The sequence below is a fragment of the Perissodus microlepis genome, chromosome 7 (assembly GCF_051167445.1).
Source record: "Perissodus microlepis isolate ML-2025 ecotype Zambia chromosome 7, ASM5116744v1, whole genome shotgun sequence".
Lineage (NCBI taxonomy): Eukaryota > Metazoa > Chordata > Actinopteri > Cichliformes > Cichlidae > Perissodus > Perissodus microlepis.
In genome coordinates, this window is record NC_140467.1 from 41,524,295 (window position 1) to 41,532,799 (window position 8,505).

Here is an 8,505-nt window from a genome sequence, read left to right on the forward strand (position 1 = left end):
TTTAACAGCAGTAAAACCTTTTTTCTTCAGCACAAAGAGGAAACACGTATGTCTGTGCATCACACAGACACAGCAGCAGACGAAAGCTTTTTTTGTGAATCCATTTCGTTTTAGTCATGATGAATAATATGTCCCATTTCTTTGAAATGTCTCTATACTGTCTCCATTCCTTTCTTTTTCCAACCAGATTGATAAAAAGTCATGATAAACTTTTGTCCTGACTGTTGGATGAACTCCCAAACATACACCCTGCAACACCCTGTGCCAAAACTTTATTCACTCATCCATTATTTTTCTTTCATAGGAGAATTTCAAACCTAAACATGACTCTTTGATGGCCATGCAACACTTTCTGGGAAACCATCTGCCACATATCCACCCTCCAACCTCAACCCTAGCTGCACTGGAGCTTTGCTGAAAACGTGAAACACACATCACATGCAAAATTTTTTTTGCAAAAGTCACAATTAGTCTGTCCCGAGGAACCTCTAGTGATACTTGATATCTGCTTGACTGTGTCTGGCAGCTGACTGCTAAACTCTGTTCTTCTGCTGATAAATCCAAGTCATTTGGTCATTTGCTGCAGTCTAGTCAAATCACTGCCCTGGTGGTGACACCAGATGTATAATGCATATGTTGAGAAACTTAATCCACGGTTCTTTCTTTCTCTCTCTCGCAAACTAGGAAGTTTTTTCTAGCATCTACACAATTGACCGCAGGAAGCCTGCTGCTAAACCACAGTAAATGGTCACAAGGATTTTACAGCTTCTCAAATCGCAAAGTTTTATGAGAACAACCGACTTAAAGGGAAAGAATCTGGATTGTATTAGATTATATATGCTTCCAACATGTACGAATGCAATATATCTTTAAAAACACAAAGTTCACAAGCAAGCAAAGTAGCTGCACAACACATCTTGATTCATTTTAGTCAAGGTGTGAGGAAAAAGGGAAAAAAAGAGCATTAAAAAAAGAATTAGACTTCATGTGACACACGGCTGTTTAATGAATATGGGAAAAAATAAAAACAAATTTTCTGTATCACAGATCATTTGGTGTCTTATTGCTAGCAGATGACTCCAAACAATACTGCATTTTATTTCTCTAAACAGTACCTGAAAAAGATACCTGACAGGAAAATTGTACACCTGTACTTATTTTCTTTGATTTAGTTCTAGTTCTTGATGGGTTTTAAATCTGTGTCTGAAAATTAGGCAAAAAAAAAAAAAAATGTTGCTGAAACTGAAATCTGTGCCTGGGAGTTACCTTCAGCTGTGGAGTTAAGTGCCGGTCATTAGTGTCACAAAAAATGGTAATAACACTATTTAGAACATTTAACCTTTATTTCAGTTCACACACAGTTTGAAAGTGAGCACCAACACTGGAGCAGCTTATGGTTGTTATTTTGGGGGTTCTGGGTTTTCCTCAAGGTTGTGTCTTTGATGATGATGATGATGGGGGGTAATTTAAATTTCTTGTTTTCTCTTTCTTTTTTCATCCCCAAATGACTTGTGTTACTTGTTGGAGGAGTTAAGCACTATGAAAATCTTCAACCTTTACAGGGTGTTTTACATATTCACCATAAAAGTAACAAAAAAAGCCCTTATACACACTTTTCCTCTGCCCAATTTAAGGCTGTGAAATTTCCAATTTTCCAATCACTTTTTGGATGACAACACCAGGTTGTTTTTAAACTTCACAACCCATCTCATTAGGACCTTTTGAGCAGTGACACATTTTCTTCTTCTTTCAGCTGCTCCCTTTAAGAGACCCGGAGAGGGTCATCAGCCTCCATCTCTCCATGTTACTACCATGCTCCTCTGTCACACCAACTCTCTGCATTGTCCTCCCTCACTACATCAATGAATCTTTGCTGTGGTCTCCCTCTTTTCCTTCTTCTTGGCACCTCCATATTCACCGTTAAGGGGCGATCGTGGCTCAAGAGTTGGGAGGTCGCCTTGTAATCGGAAGGTTGCCGGTTCAAGCCCCGGCTTCGACAGTCTCGGTCGTTGTGTCCTTGGGCAAGACACTTCACCGTTTGCCTACTGGTGGTGGTCAGAGGGCCCGGTGACGGCAGTGTCCGGCAGCCTCGCCTCTGTCACTGCGCCCCAGGGTGGCTGTGGCTACAATGTAGCTTACCATCACCAGTGTGTGAATGGGTGGATGACTGGATGTGTAAAGTGCTTTAGGGTCCTTAGGAACTAGTAAAGCGCTATACAAATACAGGACATTTACCATTTCCAATATCTCCACTATCCTCTGCACATGTACAGGCCATCTCTCTGACTTTGTCTGCTCGAACCAAGCTGGGCATCTGATCTTGTCCATTCTCAATGGAAATGTTCACACCTTCAGCTCGGCCTCCTGTTTTTATGTCACTGCCACCATCTCCAAACCATACATCACAGCAGGTCTCACTGCCACCTTGTAAACCTTCCCTTTCGCTCACCCTTTTCAACACTTGTCTCCACCCTGCCTGCACTCTCTTATTTACCTCTCTTGTGCTTTGTCTGTTGCTTTGGATTACCACTGGTATTTGAACTCGCCTGCCTTCACTACATCTACTCCTTGCAGCTTCACTTTTCCATCTGCTTCCCTCTCATTCACACACATGTATTCTGTCTTGTTGTACTGACTTTTATTCCTCTTCTCTCCTGAGAACACCCCAACTTCTCCAGGCTCGTTACCACCTGGTCCCTATTTTCACTACAGATCACGATATCGTGTGTGAACATCATAGTCCACGGAGCCTCCTGCCTGACCTCAGCTGTTACCCTGTCCATCACACTAACTTAAAAGGAAACTCTAGCAGTTTTCTGTACCAAGGTTTGTAACCAGATTTGGTTATAACACTTTACAAAGTAACACATTACTGTAATTACATTACATTTTTCAATAACTCAGTCAGGTACTGTACTAAATTCAGCAATCACATTATAGCTACAATTATGTCGTTACTTGGGTTACAAAGGTTCTTCAGTTGTCTGCATCCCAGGTGGACAGAACGATAGAAACATCTAACATATAGCCTATCTTCCTGTTCACTTGCTACAATTAGCTGATGTTAGTGCGTGTGCAGGAGGAGGACAAATGGTGGCGGTCTTCAAGAGTGGAGATATGCACTTTACTTTTATTTTTATTGCACAAAAGACAAGAGGACGTTAATAAACTGAAAACTGCGTCCAGGAGAGAAACTACTGCATTACACTGCTAACACAACGTCAACTCTTTGCAACCATCTGCGCAGACAGCATGTTAGCTAACGCTAAGCTAGCAGAGAACCCAGAGTGATGATGAAGCAGCAGTGTTGCCAACTCCTCAGTAACGAAAATCGCTATTGGTTCTCCTAAAAGTCGCTAGAAGTCGCTAAATGATGTCATCGCCTAATTTGCATAATTGGTCATGCTAATCTCATTGTAACCTATGTTGTTGGAGAGAGAAATAACATCGTGGAAGAGGCATAAAATGAGTAAACAACGTCCTAGATGCATTTAGAGTTTATTTAGAACTACAAATTAAATTTCTTTTAGCAATTATTGTTTTTTTTTACAGTTTTTTCTGAATGCTTAAACCCTAACTGTGATTCTTACAGCACAATTCCTAAAACTATTAATACTTATAGCAAAACCACTCACTGAGTTTGCAAAACTAAAAGCACAAACACTGCTTTGCACTCAGTTTGCAATTTTGTAACACACACTTTGCAAAACTGTAGGCACAATTCACTGCACAACACTCTTTTTGCAGAACTTTAAACACAACTCAGTGCTTACACTCAATTACCAAATTTCCAACACACTCCTAGCAAAATTATACACATGTATGGCTATCATTAACACTATTTTGCCAACTGTCTGGCACACTTTCACATGTGAAAACTGTTTTAGATAATTAGTCCACTTTGCAATCAGCCTAAGCACTATAAACAGGCCACAGGTAAGCTGTCTATGTGGAGTACAATGGAAGGAGCAGTAAGAGTGAGAAGAGTGAGAATCAGAGGAGGCCGAGGGAGAGGACGTGGAGGTGAAGAAGCAAGAGGGTTAGAGGAAGTTAGAGGAAGAGGACAAGGAGGAGCAAGAAGAGGACGAGGAGGGGAAAGAGGAAGGGTAAGAAGAGTAAGAAACAGAATAACTGATGACATCAGAGCTACAATAGTGGACCATGTCATCAACCATGGGATGACCCTGAGGGAAGCTGGCCAACGGGTTCAGCCTAAACTGAGCCGCTACACTGTGGCAAGCATCATTAGGACATTTCGAAATGAGAATCGGTAAGTACTTTGTAGCACTGCCGTACTCTAATGAGAAACACAACAGTACCATACATGCAAAAATACTGAAATTGTTACTTTACAGAATTGCTAGACGTCCAGATGTTGGGGGCAGAGGCAGAATGTTCACTCCAGAGCAAGAGACCCATATAGTGAACATGGTGATTGCCAATAATGCAATAAGACTGCAGGAAATACAGCAGCGCATAATTGATAATGACACCATCTTTCAAAATATACACAGTGCAAGCATTTCTGCACTAAGTCGTGTGCTTGCGCGCCACAGAATAAGAATGAAGCAAATTTACAGAGTTCCTTTCGAGAGAAACACAGAACGTGTAAAGCAACTGCGATATGACTATGTGCAGGTAAGCTAGTGTCATTGGTTCTGAATTTGGAAGTGCATACTGTAGTGCTGTGCATGGGCCTGCTGTGCTGAATTTGTTTTGTCTTGTCTAGAGAGTGATGGAACTAGAAGCAGATGCAATGGGACATGAGCTACTTTTTGTAGATGAGGCCGGTTTTAACCTCAGTAAAACCAGGAGACGTGGCAGGAACATTATTGGACACCGTGCCATCATCAATGTCCCAGGACAACGTGGTGGTAACATAACCATGTGTGCAGCTATAAGCCAAAATGGTGTTGTTCACCATCATGCAACCATAGGCCCATACAACACTGCACACATTATTGCATTCTTGGACACCTTGCATGACATGCTCACTGTTCAGAGACCAGAGCAGACCCGATATGTCATCATATGGGACAATGTTAGTTTTCATAGGGCTGCTTTGGTCCGCAACTGGTTTACAGACCACCCATCCTTCATGGCACTCAACCTCCCTCCATACTCTCCATTCTTAAATCCCATCGAGGAGTTCTTCTCTGCCTGGCGCTGGAAAGTGTACGACCGTCATCCTCATCAACAGGTAGCCCTTTTACAGGCAATGGAGGAGGCATGTGGAGATATTGACCAGACATCATGTCAGGCCTGGATACGGCATTCAAGGAGATATTTTCCCCTGTGCCTTGGACTGGAGGATATCGCATGTGATGTGGACGAAATTTTGTGGCCGGACCCAGAAAGACGACATGATGTAGGCTGATTGTCTTTTTTTTTTCCTTTTTTTTGTGAAATTCCTATTTTGTGTTCTGACTTTGTCTTGGTTTTGATGAGTGTGAATAAACACCAATACTTGAAGTTTGGATCCTTGTATGTTTACATGACACTATGACAAAAGTGTGACCTCAAATTGACATCTGTACACAGAGAAAGCAAAAGCCAGATGTGTTTTGTATTCATACCATCAGTGTGCAGTTGGCGCATTGTGTGCTTAGTAGATGATGGCTTGTGTGTACTGTTTGATACGAAAACACCATTTATACAAAGGTGTGAAGAGTTAATCTAGCTGTGTTCGCTTTTGCAAGAGAACTACAATGTTTTGATAATTGGGTGACAGGTTTTCTTATTTGTGTGTAGAGTTTTGCAAAAATAGCCAATAGTTACAAAAAATGTGCTTAAGCAATCAGAAAAAACTGTAATGTCACAATTCCAACCCTGCTCCTTTATCCGGGCTTGGACCGGCAAAAGTGACCCGAAATAGGCACTCTGGTGGAGTTACTTTGTGTGTGTGTGTGTGTGTGTTTATAAGTAGTTTTAAACCTTGTGATCCACAAAACAGCATAAGAGTAAAAGAGTAAAAGAAGAACTGACTGCGTTACAGCACCCGCTGCTTGTTGAGAGTAAAAGTGATACGCGCTTTCACGTCTTTTTTTAGCGACTTTTTTTTTTTTTAGAAAAAAAGTCGTTAAGGGGTCTGAAAACTCGCTAAATATAGCGACAAAGTCGCTAAGTTGGCAACACTGTGAAGCAGAGTGTGGACCCCAGCCCTGCAGCCAGGCCCTGAACTTTAACAGGTAACAAAGGCAGTGATGAACAGTTAAGCTTACAGCCGCCGTTTCTACCTTTTCAGGTGTCTAAAGTAGAAACACTGTAGTAATAACGGTAAAGCTTATTTGTGCTGGTTTCCATCTTTGCGTTGTTTACATACCTAAATTCTAAAAGAAAGATTGCATATGTGTCCTCATTAGGATTAGAGGGTTGTGTTGGTTTGTGGGACTGTAGACTACTGTTTGCATTTTTAGTAATATTAACGAGTATTTACAGGACGTTATTTAACTTATCTAGTCGTTATAATGTATTGCACTGCATCAAGGTGTCACTATATCACAAAGCTGCTTTTTAAATCAAATTAACACATTTAAAAAGATGAAAAAATACTATGTAGGTACTCTTTTAAGCATTGCACTCGAATTAATACAAATAAATGCGTATGCGATTTACAACAATAATATTGCGGTTTCGGTGCATCCATGCTGCACTCTGTATGGATTTATTAAAAACACTGATGTCAAGCTACACACTTTTTTTACATTTTTATGCTGGTTATAAATCATCTAGCTCACATAAAAAACATTTTAGTAGGACTCGTTCTTCTGGAGAAGTGGCAGCTTTCCAGTTTCTTGATAGCAGTTTGCACATGTGCCTCCGATGGCTTGGTGAATTTAGTCAGCCATAGTTAGCAACGTAATAACCAGAATCATAGTACAGTGGTAATGATTCGAACTCAGATTCTTTATGAAAATGAAGACACGTAGAAAGGATTCGAACCGTGGTCACATTCTTTTCACAGCAAAAAGCGCCGCTTGGGAAGGAAACAACTCCTGGTTGACACACATAGCACTGCAATGCGGCCGCTAGCTTAATGGCTAATCCTCGTTAGTATAGTGGTTAGTATCCCCGCCTGTCACGCGGGAGACCGGGGTTCGATTCCCCGACGGGGAGGCTCTTTTTTTTTTCTTCTTTTTTAAAACTATATATATGAGAAGTTAACTTAGCACCATCAGTTTTATTTTAAAAACCAAATCAAAACAGGCTTTAGAGAAGATTAAATAAACACAAGTAAATAAAAAAACACAGTAAATGAAGATTAGACGTGTGACTAAATACGAAATAAAGCCAAATTATAACCAAACTATATAACGGTCCATGGCTGATCTAAACTACCATTAACCAGCCCCGTTGCTAGCCATCTTGTTCTTCCCTATATTAAGTTATGAATATTTGACCTAACATTTCAAGAGTGTTAAAAACAAATTTGACAAAAATTTCTGAATTAAATGTCAAATAAAATAAGTAAAGAGAAAAATGGATGCTAAAAATACTTTATAGGCTAAAAATGGGCTCGATTTAATGGTAGAGTAAACTGATTGAATCATACTGTAAATTACAGTTAAGTCAGCTGTATTGTTCTTGGATAATGACAGACACACATCATCTCGCTGTTGGAGGGAGGTTTAAGCTTGTGCAAACTGTGAGTCAGAGCCAGTTACAAGAGCTTGAAAAAGTATATTGACCTTGTAGTGAATCTGTTGATCTAAAGGTACATGTGGATACAGAAGAAGGTCCCAAAGTCTAATTTATCCAGTTGATACATGGAACCTGGCTTCACAATAATCAGGATAAAAAACGATGGCCTTAAATGATAGAAAAGCAAACTCTTATGAAAAAGCTGCAACAGCAATATAACCCACTGCTGTTTTGCAACTGTTTTCTGTCTTCAGTTTGTCTTCTAGATGCCGTCTAACCATTTGAATTTGAACTATTTTGGATCTTTTCCAGAATAAATCTGCTATTAAAGCCTGCCTTTTAGCCAAGACATGATTGTGCTGTTGCTTTTAGGATGACTAACATACATTCTGCATAACAACAGTTATTCCAAAGAGTGAAAACTTTGTACACGTGTTCCCGGGTTGCCTCCTCCTCCCTTCCTTGGAACACCGGAGAGACAGCCAGAACCAGCTGTACTAGGTCACTGATGTATTTCGTTCATATTTCATTGAAATTTCTTCTCTCTCTCTCCTTCGAGGGCAGCGCAGCGTTTGCTCACACAGCTTGGAGACACATCTGCAAGGAATTAACCCAGTTCTTTTGTCCACGTCGCTGGAATTCACCCCGGTTCCTGACTTTCTGGGCACTCATTTGAGCTAAAAGAATTTGACAAAAAATCCACGTCTGGGATGCAGAATATGGAGGAGGGGACAGACTCCTGCATAATAACACCACTGTGTAAAACACAAAAAAGACACTTTCATAATGCTAAATTTATCAAAAATCAGCACCAGTTTTTCAGTGCCATCATTGACTCAACATCTGTACTTATGTCTGATTCTT

General features: G+C 40.5%; 1 non-coding gene across 1 annotated transcript; it reads left to right on the forward strand.

Annotated features, from left to right (window-relative positions):
• Nucleotides 1-7,044: 7,044 nt before the first annotated feature.
• trnad-guc (transfer RNA aspartic acid (anticodon GUC)) lies at nt 7,045-7,116 on the forward strand. Its single transcript has one exon. It is a non-coding gene; the product is annotated as a tRNA-Asp (tRNA).
• The last annotated feature ends 1,389 nt before the right edge of the window (nt 7,117-8,505 follow it).